The 13,435-nt window shown below is 35.6% G+C and overlaps 1 non-coding gene across 1 annotated transcript; it reads left to right on the top strand.

Moving 5' to 3' along the window:
- Positions 1-1,605: 1,605 nt before the first annotated feature.
- On the top strand, positions 1,606-1,712 carry LOC116750307. Its single transcript, XR_004349003.1, has one exon. It is a non-coding gene; the product is annotated as a U6 spliceosomal RNA (small nuclear RNA).
- Positions 1,713-13,435: the final 11,723 nt, after the last annotated feature.

Genomic DNA, 13,435 nt, shown 5'->3' with positions numbered 1-13,435 from the left:
TAAATTCCACCTCTTCAATTTGGGATCATTCCTTGTCTATTCAGGTATTCCACAGATGCAGGGTATATCAAGTTGATTGTGGAGCTTTAATCCGCTGCTTCTGTGGCTGCTGGGAGAGATTTCCCTTTCTCTTCTTTGTTCTCACAGCTCACAGGAGCTCAGCTTTGGATTTGGCCCTGCCTCTGCGTGTAGGTCGCTGGAGGGCGTGTTTTTTCGCTCAGACAGGACGGGGTTAAAGGAGCCGCTGATTCGGGGCCTCCGGCTCACTCAGGCCGGGGGTTGGGGGATGGGGGTAGGAGGGGCACTACGTGCGGGGCGGGCCTGCGGCTGCAGAGGCAGCGTGACGTTGCGGCAGAGGCCGGCGTGATGTTGCACCAGCCTGAGACCCGCCGTGCGTACTCCCGGGGAAGTTGTCCCTGGATCCCGGGAACCTGGCAGTGGCGGGCTGCACAGGCTCCGCGGAAGAGGGGTGTGGAGAGTGACCTGTGCTCGCACACAGGCCCCTTGGTGGCGGCAGCAGCAGCCTTAGCGTCTCCCGCCCGTCTCTGGGGTCCGCGGTTTTAGCCGCGGCTCGCGCCCGTCTCTGGGGTTTGCGCTTTCAGCCGCGGCTCGCGCCCGTCTCTGGAGTTCCTTTAAGCAGCGCTCTTAAACCCCTCTCCTCGCGCACCAGGAAACAAAGAGGGAAGAAAAAGTCTCTTGCCTCTTCGGCCGGTGCAGGCTTTTCCCCGAACTCCCTCCCGGCTAGTCGTGGTGCACTAACCCCTTCAGGCTATGTTCAAGCCGCCAACCCCAGTCCTCTCCCTGAGCTCCGTCCAAAACCAAAACCCGAGCCTCAGCTCGCAGCCCCGCCCGCCCCGGCGGGTGAGCAGACAAGCCACTCGGGCTGGTGAGTGCCGGTCAGCACCGATCGTCTGTGCAGGAATCTCCCCGCTTTGCCCTCCGCACCCGTCGCTGTGCACTACTCCGCGGTCCCGATACTCCCCCCTCTGCCTCCCGCAGTCTCCGCCCGTGGAGGGGCTTCCTAGTGTGTGGAAACTTTTCCTCCTTCACAGCTCCCTCCCACTGGTGCAGGTGCCGTCCTTATTCTTTTGTCTCTGTTTTTTCTTTTGCCCTACCAGTTACGTGGGGAGTTTCTTGCCTTTTGGGAGGTCTGAGGTCTTCTGCCAGCCTTCAGTAGGCGTTCTGTAGGAGTTGTTCCACGTGTGGATGTATTTCTGGTGTATCCGTGGGGAGGAAGGTGATCTCCGCGTCTTACTCTTCCGCCATCTTCAAGGTCCCCCCAGTTTTTGCTTGTTTTAAAGGTCACTGAAAGAGGATAAAGTCTAGATTTAATAAAATATTATAGAGTGATATCAATAAAATCATTAAGTAAAGAACTCCAAAATCCATTCCTGGATAAAGGCAATCTACAGACTCAATGCAATCCCTATCAAATTACCAATGGCATTTTTCACAGAACTAAAATAAAAATTTAAAAATTTGTATGGAAACACAAAAGACCCTAAATAGCTAAAGCAAACCTGAGAAAGAAAACAGTGCTGAAGGAATCAGGCTCTGTGACTTCACACTATACTACGAAGACACAGTCATCAAAACCATATGGTAGTGCTCACTTTGGCAACACATATACTAAAATTGGAATGATACAGAGAAGATTAGCATGACCCTTGCACAAGGATGACATGCAAATTCGTGAAGCATTCCATATTTTGTGCCCTTCCTCACCGTCCGGACACCCTTTGCTCTTCAGCTCCAAAGGAAAAGCTATGGGTCAAAAGCACAACATCTGGCACTCAATGCTGAAATTGTGATTTTTCACTATTAAAAAAAAAAAAAAGGTATGGTACTGGTACAAAAATATAGATCAAAAGTCTTTTGACTTTTGAAATATAGACCAATGCAATAGGATAGAAAGCCCAGAAACAAACCCACACACATATGGTCAATTAATCTATGACAAAGGAGTCAAGAGTATACAATGCAGAAAAGACAGTCTCTTCAATAAGTGGTGCTGGGAAAACTGGACAGGTACATGTAAAAGAATGAAGTTAGAACATTCTTTAACACCATATACAAAAATAAACTCAAAATGGGTTAAAGACATAAATGTAAGATCTAATACTATAAAACTCTTAGAGAAAACAATAAGCAGAACACTTCCTGACATAAATCGCAGCAATATATTGTTGGATCCACCTCCTAGAGTAGTGAAAATAAAAACAAAAATAAATAAATGGAACCTAATTAAACTTAAAAGCTTTTGCACAGCAAAGAAAACCATAAACAAAATGAAAAGACAACTCACAGAATGGGAAAAAAATATTTGCAAATGAAGTGACTGACAAGGGATTGATCTCTAAAATATACAAACAGCTCATGCAGCTCAGTATCAAAAGCACAAACAACCCAATCAAAAAAATGGGCAGATATAAATAGGTATTTTACCAAAAAAGACATATAGATGGCCAAAAAGCACATGAAAAGATGCTCAACATCTCTAATTATTAAAGACATGCAAATCAAAACTGCAATGAGGAACCACCTCACACCAGTCAGAATGGGCATCATCAAAAATTCTACAAACAATAAATGCTGGAGAGGGTGTGGAAAAAAGGGAACCCTCTTGCACTGTTAGTAGGAATGTAAATTGGTACAACCTCTATGGAGAACAGCATGGAGGTTCCTTAAAAAAGTAAAAATAGGGACTTCCCTGGTGGCGCAGTGGTTGGGAATCTGCCTGCCAATGCAGGGGACACGGGTTCGAGCCCTGGTCCAGGAATATCCCACATGCCGTGTAGCAACTGAGCCCATGTGCCACAACTGCTGAAGCCCGCATGCCTAGAGCCCGTGCTCCACAGCAAGAGAAGCCACCACAATGAGAAGCCGGCGCACCGAAACGAAGAGTAGTCCCCGCTCCCTGCAACTAGAGGAAAGCCTGCGCGTAGTAACGAAGACCCAGTGCTGACAAAAATAAATTAAAAAAAAAAAAAAAAAAAAAAGTAAAAATAGAACTACCACATGACCCAGCAATCCCACTACTGGGCATATACCTTGAGAAAACCATAATTCAAAATGTTCATTGCAGCACTATTTACAATAGCCAGGACACGGAAGCAACCTAAGTATCCATCGACAGATGAATGGATAAAGAAGATGTGGCACATATATACAATGGAATATTACTCAGCCATAAAAAGAAATGAAATTGAGTTATTTGTAGTGAGGTGGATGGACCTAGAGTTTGTCATACAGAGTGAAGTAAGTCAGACAGAGAAGGACAAATATCACATGATATCACTTATATGTGGAATCTAAACAAAAGTGATACAAATGAACTTATTTACAAAACAGAAACACACTCACAGACTTGGAAAACAAACCTATGGTTAACAAAGGGGAAAGGTGAGTGGGAGGGGTAAATTAGGAGTCTGGGATTAACATATACACAGTACTATATACAAAATAGATAATCAACAAAGACCTACTGTATAGCACAGGAAACTCTACTCAATATTCTGTAATAAGCTATATGGGAAAAGAATCTGAAAAAGAATAGCTATATGTACATGTGTAATTGAATCACTTTGCTGTACACCTGAAACTAACACAATATTGTAATTCAACTATACTCCAAAATAGAGTAAAAATTAAATTAAAAAAGCATTAGTCTTTAGGAAGTACAAATCAAAATCACGAGATATCACTTCATACCCACTAGGATGGCTGTAATATGTAAATGACAAATAACAATTGTTGGTGAGGATGCAGAGAAACTGGAACCCTCATACATTGTGGGAGATATAAAATGATACAGCCACTTCAGAAAATAAAGAAATAGTATCAAATAACCCAGCAATTCTATTTCTAGATATCCATAAATATCAAGGAGAATCAAAAACATACATTCAAGCAAAATTTGAATCGGAATGCTCATAGGAACATTATTCATGGCAGCCTACAAACAGAAACAACCCAAAATGGCCATCAACTTATGAATAGACAAATAAAATTTAATAAATCCATACATACAATATATCATTTAATATTTAGCCATAAAAAGTGCTGATTTAGCCAAAAAGTATTTAGCAAAAAATGAAGTGCTGATACATGCTATGATGTATCTTGAAAACATTATGCTAAGTGAAAGAAGTCATGTATAAAAGGTCACATAATGTATGATTCTCTTTATATGAAATATCCAGAATAGACAGTACCATAGAAATAGAAAGTAGATTAGGGAGGGGTGAATTGGGAGGTACAAGGTTTCTATTTACAAATATTTATAAAAATATTCAGTGATGCAAACACTCTGGAATTAGATAGTAATGATGGCTGTACAACATTGTGAATATTAAAAAAACACTAAATTTACACCTTAAATGATTTAAGCTGTGAATTTTATGTTATATAGATTTTGCATCGATTAAAAATGGTATTATTTTATAGGAAACATAGTTAAATTTAAAATATAAATATGTGTAAATGGATATATATTTCATTATTTTATTAATTTATTAAAATTTAAACCATGGAACAGAATGAACAAAATATGTTTAAGGTTCAATATTACCCTTTATACAGAAAATATATATATTTTACAGAAAATATATATATTAAAATATAATATATATATTAAATAAAAATAAAATAAAAATTATATATATATTAAATAATTATGGGCAATGCTTTGTATATATTGATTTATTATCTATCACTTTTATAAAGTTGAGCACTTTTACACTTGAATAATGCTTTCACATATTCCATTTATTGGGCTGAGAAAGATCTAATTCCCATTGCTAATTCACTTCAAAATAAGTAACTGAATAAGGATAGATCTTCTGAAGTGATAGTATACAGCAATGCAGGAAAATAAGCAGATATTCTCTCTTTCCTTCCCTTATACACTTTTACAGATTATCTCTCCCGAAAACATCTGCTGTCACTGCTTCTTATTTGATTCTCCTTCTCACACCAACATCAATTTTTCAGTCCATAGGCTTCTGCCAGAACTGAATTCACCCAGCCCTGGGGTTGGGCAGGTAACTATGGTATGGGAAATCAGAGCCATACAATATGCTGGTCCCTGCGATTAAGTCATGGGTGTCTCAATTAGAGGAACTAATTGCAGTTAACATTTTGCTTAGAATGTGACCCTACCTGTGCTTTCTAATACTATAGATACTAGCCTTATGCAATAATTGAAATTAATTACATTTAAATAAAATCAGCAGTTTAGTTTCTTAGTCACACTAGCTACACTAGTCAGGTGCTTAATAGCCACAGTTGTTGGATAATGCAGATAAAAGAACATTTCCATCATTGCAGTAATTTCTATTGGACAGTACTACTATATAGTATTTCTATTGGATATATAGTATGGTATTTCTATAGGATAGTACTACTATAGTTTATCTAGACCAGCAGTATCCAGTGTTACTATAATTGTAGTTTTTGTCTAGTAACCACATTTTTAAAAGGAGAAGAAAAAATATAAATTATGTTTTAATAAAATATTTTATTTGACACAGTAAATCCAAAATAGTATCATTTTAAACAGCTTATCAAGGTAAAATTGTTAATGAGAGATTTTTGTATTCATTTTTCATAGTATCTTCAAAATATGGTGTGTATTTTACACCTAAAGCATATCTCAATTTGTATCAATCACATTCCAGTTGTTCAATAGCCTCTTGTGACTAGTGGCTAGTATTGGACAGTGTAGATCTAGATGTTATTACTGGATTTCTCAACCTTAGCATTATTGATATTTGGGGATGGATCATTCTTTTTCTTGGAGGGCTATACTGTATGTTGTAAGATGGTTAGTAGCACCTCTGGCCTCTACCCACTAGATGCCAGTAGCCTCCTGACCCAGTTGTGGCAAACACAATATATACAGTCATTGCCAACTGTCTCCTGAGGAACAAAATTATCCCCAGGCAAGTATCACTACTCTAGGGGAAAAGCTGATCTTCTGGGAATGCTGGCCCAAAGAATGAAATAAGCCTAGAGCCATCAGGGCTACCAAGTGGAAGCTGAGTATGAAGCCAACAGGGCAGAAGCCAGAGTACAAAAATGGGAAGATAGGAGTACCAGTGACATTTTTTAGTCACTTGATCAAGACTCACCTGAATGCTATTGTACCTGTGGATCTTTCAGTGACATAAACAAATACATTTTTTTCCTTGACCTAAGCCACTTTGTGTTTTCTTTATTTGGCAACTTAGATAGTCATAAACAATGTCATTACAATCTAAATATGCAAAATGAACCCACAAATATTTCTACTTCAAAAACTGAAGATGATTAATCCTTCCTCCCATATGATTTATGATAGATTTCAGTATCCTTCCAAGAGTTACCACATACAGAATGGAAGTTATTTTGCCTGCTTGACAACAAATCCACAGCTTGACACTTTTTCCAGACTTCTGGTGAGGACAACTAGAGTTATTAAGATCATGTGTAAATCTAAGGTACCACAGGATTGTCAAAGGGAAAAAATAAATAAAAATAAAACTTTAGCAATTTCATCATCAACAAAACTTTTGTGGTCACAAATTTTGTGCATAATTCAATTCTGGGGATATAAAACAATATAAGAAAAAGTAACAAAGGAACTGCTATTTGTCCAAAGTCTTTATATGTTAGCAAACTTTCTGAAAACGTTGCATATTTACTACTTAATTTTAAAACAATGAAACACAGGAACCTAAGGTTCAGAGAAATACAAATGTCACTGTATAAACATTTAACAATTTGAACTGATACAAATAATTTCTAAGTATTGATAGAACAGCAAACTAAATTTATCATTTTACTCCTTTAGAAGAATTTAAGAGAAAAACTATCCTATGATTTTGCCCCATAAACTATTTTCACTGAAGAAAAAAGTATTTAAAAATAACTCTTTTGTCTTATATGAGATCTAATTGGAAAAATATTTTAAAACCAAAGGAAAATGTCACCAAGTGACTTGAACACCTGTACTAAGATGAAAACTTAATTAGCATCAATAATTGTAAACTAATTCCTCATAAAGATTAAACATTCTGGGTTCTTCCCTCAAGATTTTCTGGGGTATGCAAAAAAATGAGGGCAGTGAGGTAGTTATTTTCATTTGATTTTGTTTTTTAACCAAAAGTTTTGTAGTTATATTACTTAGAAAACTGATGCTGCTGTGTTTCTTAGTCTGCCATTTATGTTAAATAATCTCATCAGAATAAAATATTTCACAAATTTTAATAAAACTGATAATCAGGTATAGAAATCTACAGATTTTATCTTTTAAGAATATGTTATATTTATATTACCTTAATCTTATATCTTTTAAGAATATCTGTCTATGTACATATGTATGTATGAATGTAACTCTCTACTTACATTTAAATCTATCTATATCTTTATTAGGGTGTTGCTGACCTCCTAATAATATTTTTGCATAAAAAGTTTACATTATTCCCCATCAGACTGCCCATAGCACAGCTTACATTGTGATAAAAGTGTTAACATTCTGGTTTTCCTCTATGAAATATCTATATCTAATAAAAATTTAGAAGAATAAACAAACTCAAACAATGGATTTTCAAAAACCAAGAGCTGGAAAAAATGTACTTCTTCTTGTGAAGACATTTTATTTTTTTTTTTGAAAGTGACATTTTGAATCCAGATTATTGTTTGACCCATTCTTCTCCCTCCTTCTCACTATTTGAGACTAGAAAAAGAAAAAGGAACATGACAGAAATGTTCCAAGTAATGGACTTTCAAAGGATCAACTGTGGGATGGTAAATAGCAGAGTCAAAGTTGGAGATTTGGCTCCTTGTTTGGAACACAATTTTCTAAAAGGAAGCTGCCAGATGTCCTTCCATTTCCAAAAGAAGGGGGAATATTGGCACCTCCAGCACAGTTCATTGCTGCTGTTACCTGGAGAATTTTGAATGGGTTTTGAGATTCTCTGAGAAGACAAAAAATAAAAAACAAACAAACAAAACACTTGACTTTGTCTAATTCATAACAATCTCACTAAGACAGGAAAAAATTTTGCATTAAATGTAATGGGTGTTAAATAAACCAGAACATATTTTTAATTACTAAAATAAGAGCTATAGCTATAGTAATTCACATTAGGTATGTACATGAGTTGGATGAAAGTGAGAATTATACAATTGAAAAGCATTTTATTTTTTAAAATTTAAATGATTTAGAAATATAAAGCAGAAAAATCTGCTATTCTTATTCTTAGTGGATGTGTATATGTTGATGGTGTTGCATCCTCATGTATATTTGTGGGAGGAGGGAGAAAGAGGAGGAGGTACAAATTTATCTCACCTTCTAGTTTTTCATGCATGTTTCTAGTTGAGGAAACAAAATGGTTCTGACACATACAGAATTATATTTACGATATGTCAGCTATCATATTCACAATATAGAAAATCAAATATGTCAAATCGCTAAAAAGTTCTATGATTCAGAATGGTAAGTTTTATATGCATTCAACAGTTTTTGGTAAAACTTTATGATTAAAAATAATAAACAAATTGGCTTCCCAATAATTCTAGAAACATAATAGATTTAGCTTATTATCTATGTATGGTTGTTAATTTTTGGCATCAATGTTTTTAACAAACAGGTTGGAATGATTGGTGTTACATCCATTGAACATTTAAATGATTACTAGGTTTCTATTTCAGTGAAGAACAAATGCGATGATTATTAAGGTCAGTAAGCTATGGTTATTGGCTCTCATAGCATGCCATCTAACAGATGAGACAGTCACATAAATTGATAATTATAATAGATTGTAATACATGCTATATAAATATACACACACAAAAGCTTTCCAAGCACAAAGAAGACAGTGAATGAGGAGTATTCAGTTCACTGGAAGCTTTGCTAAGGAAGCACTTCTTGAAATAGGCTTGGAAGAAATGATGCTTATTTAACCCACTTCTTTCTCTAAAACTCTTACTCTACTCCTTCCTGCCTACGGCCTATGTTTTAGTTGCTTCCCTAAATGTGGCTTCTCAGATCCTCCAGAATGATCACAGATCATACTTGACACTTTTACAGCACATCTGCACATATGACAGTATATTTGAGTTATAATGTCAGCCTGCCTCATCACACTGACCTTCTTGATGACCACAGTAAATTTATGCAGCAACAGCGTATGAAACAATGTCTGCACTAATGTTAAAAAGAATGGATGAATTAATTAATATATTATTGGGTTGGCCAAAAAGTTCATTCGGGTTTTCCGTAACGAACCCGAATTTCCGGAACGTAATTCGGGTTCCGTAATGAACCCGAATTTTATGGAAAACCCCGAATGAACTTTTTGGCCAACACAATATTTTCCCAGATAGAGCACTGGGGGAAAGGTCATTCCTGAAAGCTGTAATTGCACCTACAAAATGCAATGAAGAATATACCAAGAATTATTTTGTGACCCTAGAACTTAGTATGGTTGGAAATTCCTTACTTTATTCTACTTCTTTATATTCCAGAATATTTAACAGCTTCTAATATTGTATATAATTTATATATTTGTTGTATGTATTTTTTTTAACCCTGCTACAATGCAAGATAGTCAAAGTAAGGATCTAGCTTTCTTTTGTTTTCTCATGTCCCACCAGAGCCAAGAATAATGCCAAAGGCGATTTCAGTTGGACAATATTAGAACTGAAATTCAAACTCAGGTCTCAGCTATTCATAAAGTAACTTTCCAAAACCGACATTCAAAAATAGACATAACAACTAATGATATTCTTCATAATTTATTTCAACTAGACACTTGTACATTAATAATTTGTCATCTTCAAAATAAATTATAAGTAATAATAAAGCATACAAAAGTGAACGAAGTAGAATATATTCTCTTGAGTTAATCATGTTCTACCATGTAATTCAGACAATTATGGATATAGTTATAAGGTGGAGAGATATTAGTTATGACCGATCTAAGAAAGCACTATGGAAGTACAGGATTCTATCCTGTTTGGGATGATTGAAAAAAGCTTTGTGGATGAGATAGCATTTGAGCTGAAATTTTGAAAACCTGCTTTCTTTATAAAAGAAAATTATAATAACAAATAAATCTACGCTCTCTAAGGTTAGCACTGAAACAATTTATACATGATAAGAGGTAGTTGTAGATACATTTGCAGCTCACATGTTTATCATCTGAGGTTCAACATTCAGTTATTTATTACCTGACAACATTATTCTTGTCTCAGGAGTGAAAAATAAGAAGTACCCTATGGAAAGACAAATCATGAGAAATAAAGTCTTGCCTAAAATTTTTAACTTCCCATGCCTCAGTGGATATACTCCCTGCAATGAAAACTTTGTAAGGCATGGGTTTTACTTTTTTTTTTCTAAATAAAGATGATAGTTTCTTTACAAAGAGTAAATTTTTAAAAACAGAAACATGGCATAGATATTTCAGCCTAAAGAACATTAAACTCAAATGCAATGCACAACTGTGCAAAGAAAATATTGGCAAATGGAGGATGATTCCAAAGTTATGGTGTGGGATAACTGTGATATTGTGTAATGGGAAGACTGAAAAAGTAGACAAAGGAGTGGATCTTTAGTGACACTGATATGTTGGATTTGATTAAACTAGCAATGGAGAGTTAGGAATATGTGTCAATTTATCTGCAGGATGAATCAGAGAGATCAGAAAATAGAAGCACAGATCCTCGGGATAATATTTTAGCAGGAAATTATTGCCCTAACTAGGGCAACAGAAAAGAATAATGGATGTAAGAGTTCTGAATGGGTTCTATAAAACTTAAAAATGATAAAGTCACAGAAACACTGAAGAATAGAATGAGGTGTGGCTTGGCTTCTTCTGCATTATGCTAGTAAACTCCAGAGAGACAACATCAACATAGAAAAGATGCCAGGGCTAAATGCTATCATAAAACAATCTCAAACTATCTCAAAAGTTTATAGAATAATCAGATGAAGTTCTGAAGATCCATTTGAAATAACCAAATCCCAATGTAACATGGTGAATCAAAATCACAGACACTGTGAATCTGGTAAAGAATTTTCTTTCTAAAATCTACCCAGAAGATTTACAGTTAAGAATAGCAAAATTAACTGAAAAGAAAGAGGGTACATGGCTTAAAACCCCAAATATGTAAATCCATTCCATATCTTAATGAAAATCTTAGTAATGGAATAAGAATACATATAATGATGGACTACAATAAGATGACTGCTCAGGTATATATCTATATATCTCATGTTTGATATTTAACTTCACTTATTTTTTGACATGCAAACATTTCATGGGTAACTAACTGTTGTTCTGTTGTTTGTAAAGTTTTATGTACACTGAGCCATCTATATTTCTTCTTTTGCTTTTATAAACAGAAGAGCAATCATCAACCTGAGGTGAAAATAATTATTCACAGATAGTTTTTCTAGTTATTTTATTTTAGATTTATGTATTTACCCTTTCTAAGCGACAAACTATTTTGCAATATGTTGCAAGACAGGAATCCAGAACTATATTTTCAAACTGGTTTGAAAATATATTTTCAAACTGGTTAGCTTTAGCTTCAACAACATTTATCCAATATTCTATATCTCCCTCGTTGAATTCAGGTGCATTTTTGTTATATAATAGCTAATTATAAAAACACTACCAAATAATGTTATTAACTGATAAATTAAAAAGACCATTCAAATGAATATGTTGAGCATATAGGCTAGACTTTACAAGAAAAAAAAGTGAAAGGCTATCAATCTTTTAAAAGTATTCAACTTCATTATGCTAATGGAGAGTCTATTTAATCTCCCAGAATGTATTTATAGCCATTGAAATGCTTTCAATCTTTGTGCCCTTTTTTGTGGGAGGAGGGGTGTTTGTTTTTAATTGGAGAAAGAAGGGGTCATTTGTCTTGAGAAGAAGACAAGATGTGGACAAGCTGAGGAAGATGGAATTTAAGTAATGCTGTCTCATTTTCTGATCCTAGATATTTCTTTGGTCTCCTATGGATATAAGAGAAAGGACTTCAAATGGACAGAACTATTCATGATGGACTTTGGAGCCTATTGACATAGCAAAGCAGCTTTGAGGTGCAGATGACAGAGTGGGATAAGGGACCCGCTCTGACTGCCTTTTAGGAATCTAGCAGCCTCTAGAGGATTGGGAGATTTAGGCAAAGCCAAAGACCACCCTTGGTAGACCCTCATTTCTCACTCTGCCCAGTTGAAGGAGAGATTTTATATCAAGCGCCTTAGTAGGAATAGGAATAGGAAAGTGGGAATAAAAGATTACTTGGTAGACACATATGAGGCCAACCCTTGAGAACTTGAGCAAATAAGTGGGTTCACTTTCTCAGAAGCCAACCTTCTCTTTTAGCATATTGGCTAGTCAGGGCTAGAGCCACCACAGTTTTGTCTATGAAGCCAAATATTATTTTATTTTGTAGAAACAGGCTATTAGGTCTTAGATATCAAGGTTAATTTGAAATCAAAGAAATAAAAATGAAATAATGGGTAATCAATGGCTAATATTGTTTGAGCTTTTATTATTTTTCTAGACATTGTTCTATGCACTGTGACTATAATTCACTCTTCTCATATCCTTATATGGAAATGACCTTCTTAAAATATGTGACTACTGTAGGTTTGTAGGTTTGTGGTGGATAAATTCCAACCAGTTATCCTTTAAATATCTATAGTAACCCTAATATACAGAAAATTTAAGAACATAATTTAGAATCACATGAAGCAGCAAATAGACTAGTTGAATCCATCGTATAGTAGAGCTACCTAGGTTGGTGATATTCATTTAAATCTGACCTGTAACTTAGGTAATAAGATGGCTTTTATTCTCAAGCATGTGGGTTTCTACCTTAACTTTTAGAATTTAAGAACATAGTAACTGTATACAAAAGCTTCATTTGATACATTTATAAGAAAATCATCTCTTTAAATGGGGTAGTTTTATGAAAAAACTGAAAGTTTCTTATAATGTGAAACCTGCATTTCTCCTATGTTGGAGCAATTCCACTGCTGGATATCTACCTTAGATAAGTAAATACTTATGTTCACATGAATTCCATATGTAGATTTTTAGAATGGCTTTATTCATAATCATCCCAAACTGAAAACAACCCAATGTCCTTCAGTGGGTGAAGGGATAAACACACTGTGTTCATCCATGTGATGGAATAGTAACAGTGAAAAGGAAAGAATGACTGATAAACAAAACAACATAGATGAATCTCAAAGGCGTTATGCTAAGCAAGTAAACCTGTCTCAAAAAGTTGCATACTTTATGATTTCTTGTACATGACTTTCTAGAAAAGCAAAACTATGGTGAGAGAGAACAGTTTGGTGGTTTCTAGGGGTAAAGACTGGAGGGAATGTGTGACTAAAAAGGGCAACACAAGAGAATTTTGGAGAGTG

The sequence above is a fragment of the Phocoena sinus genome, chromosome 2, assembly GCF_008692025.1.
Source record: "Phocoena sinus isolate mPhoSin1 chromosome 2, mPhoSin1.pri, whole genome shotgun sequence".
Lineage (NCBI taxonomy): Eukaryota > Metazoa > Chordata > Mammalia > Artiodactyla > Phocoenidae > Phocoena > Phocoena sinus.
The sequence above is the reverse complement of the archived record's forward strand: the minus strand, read 5'-3'. Positions and strand labels throughout refer to the sequence as shown.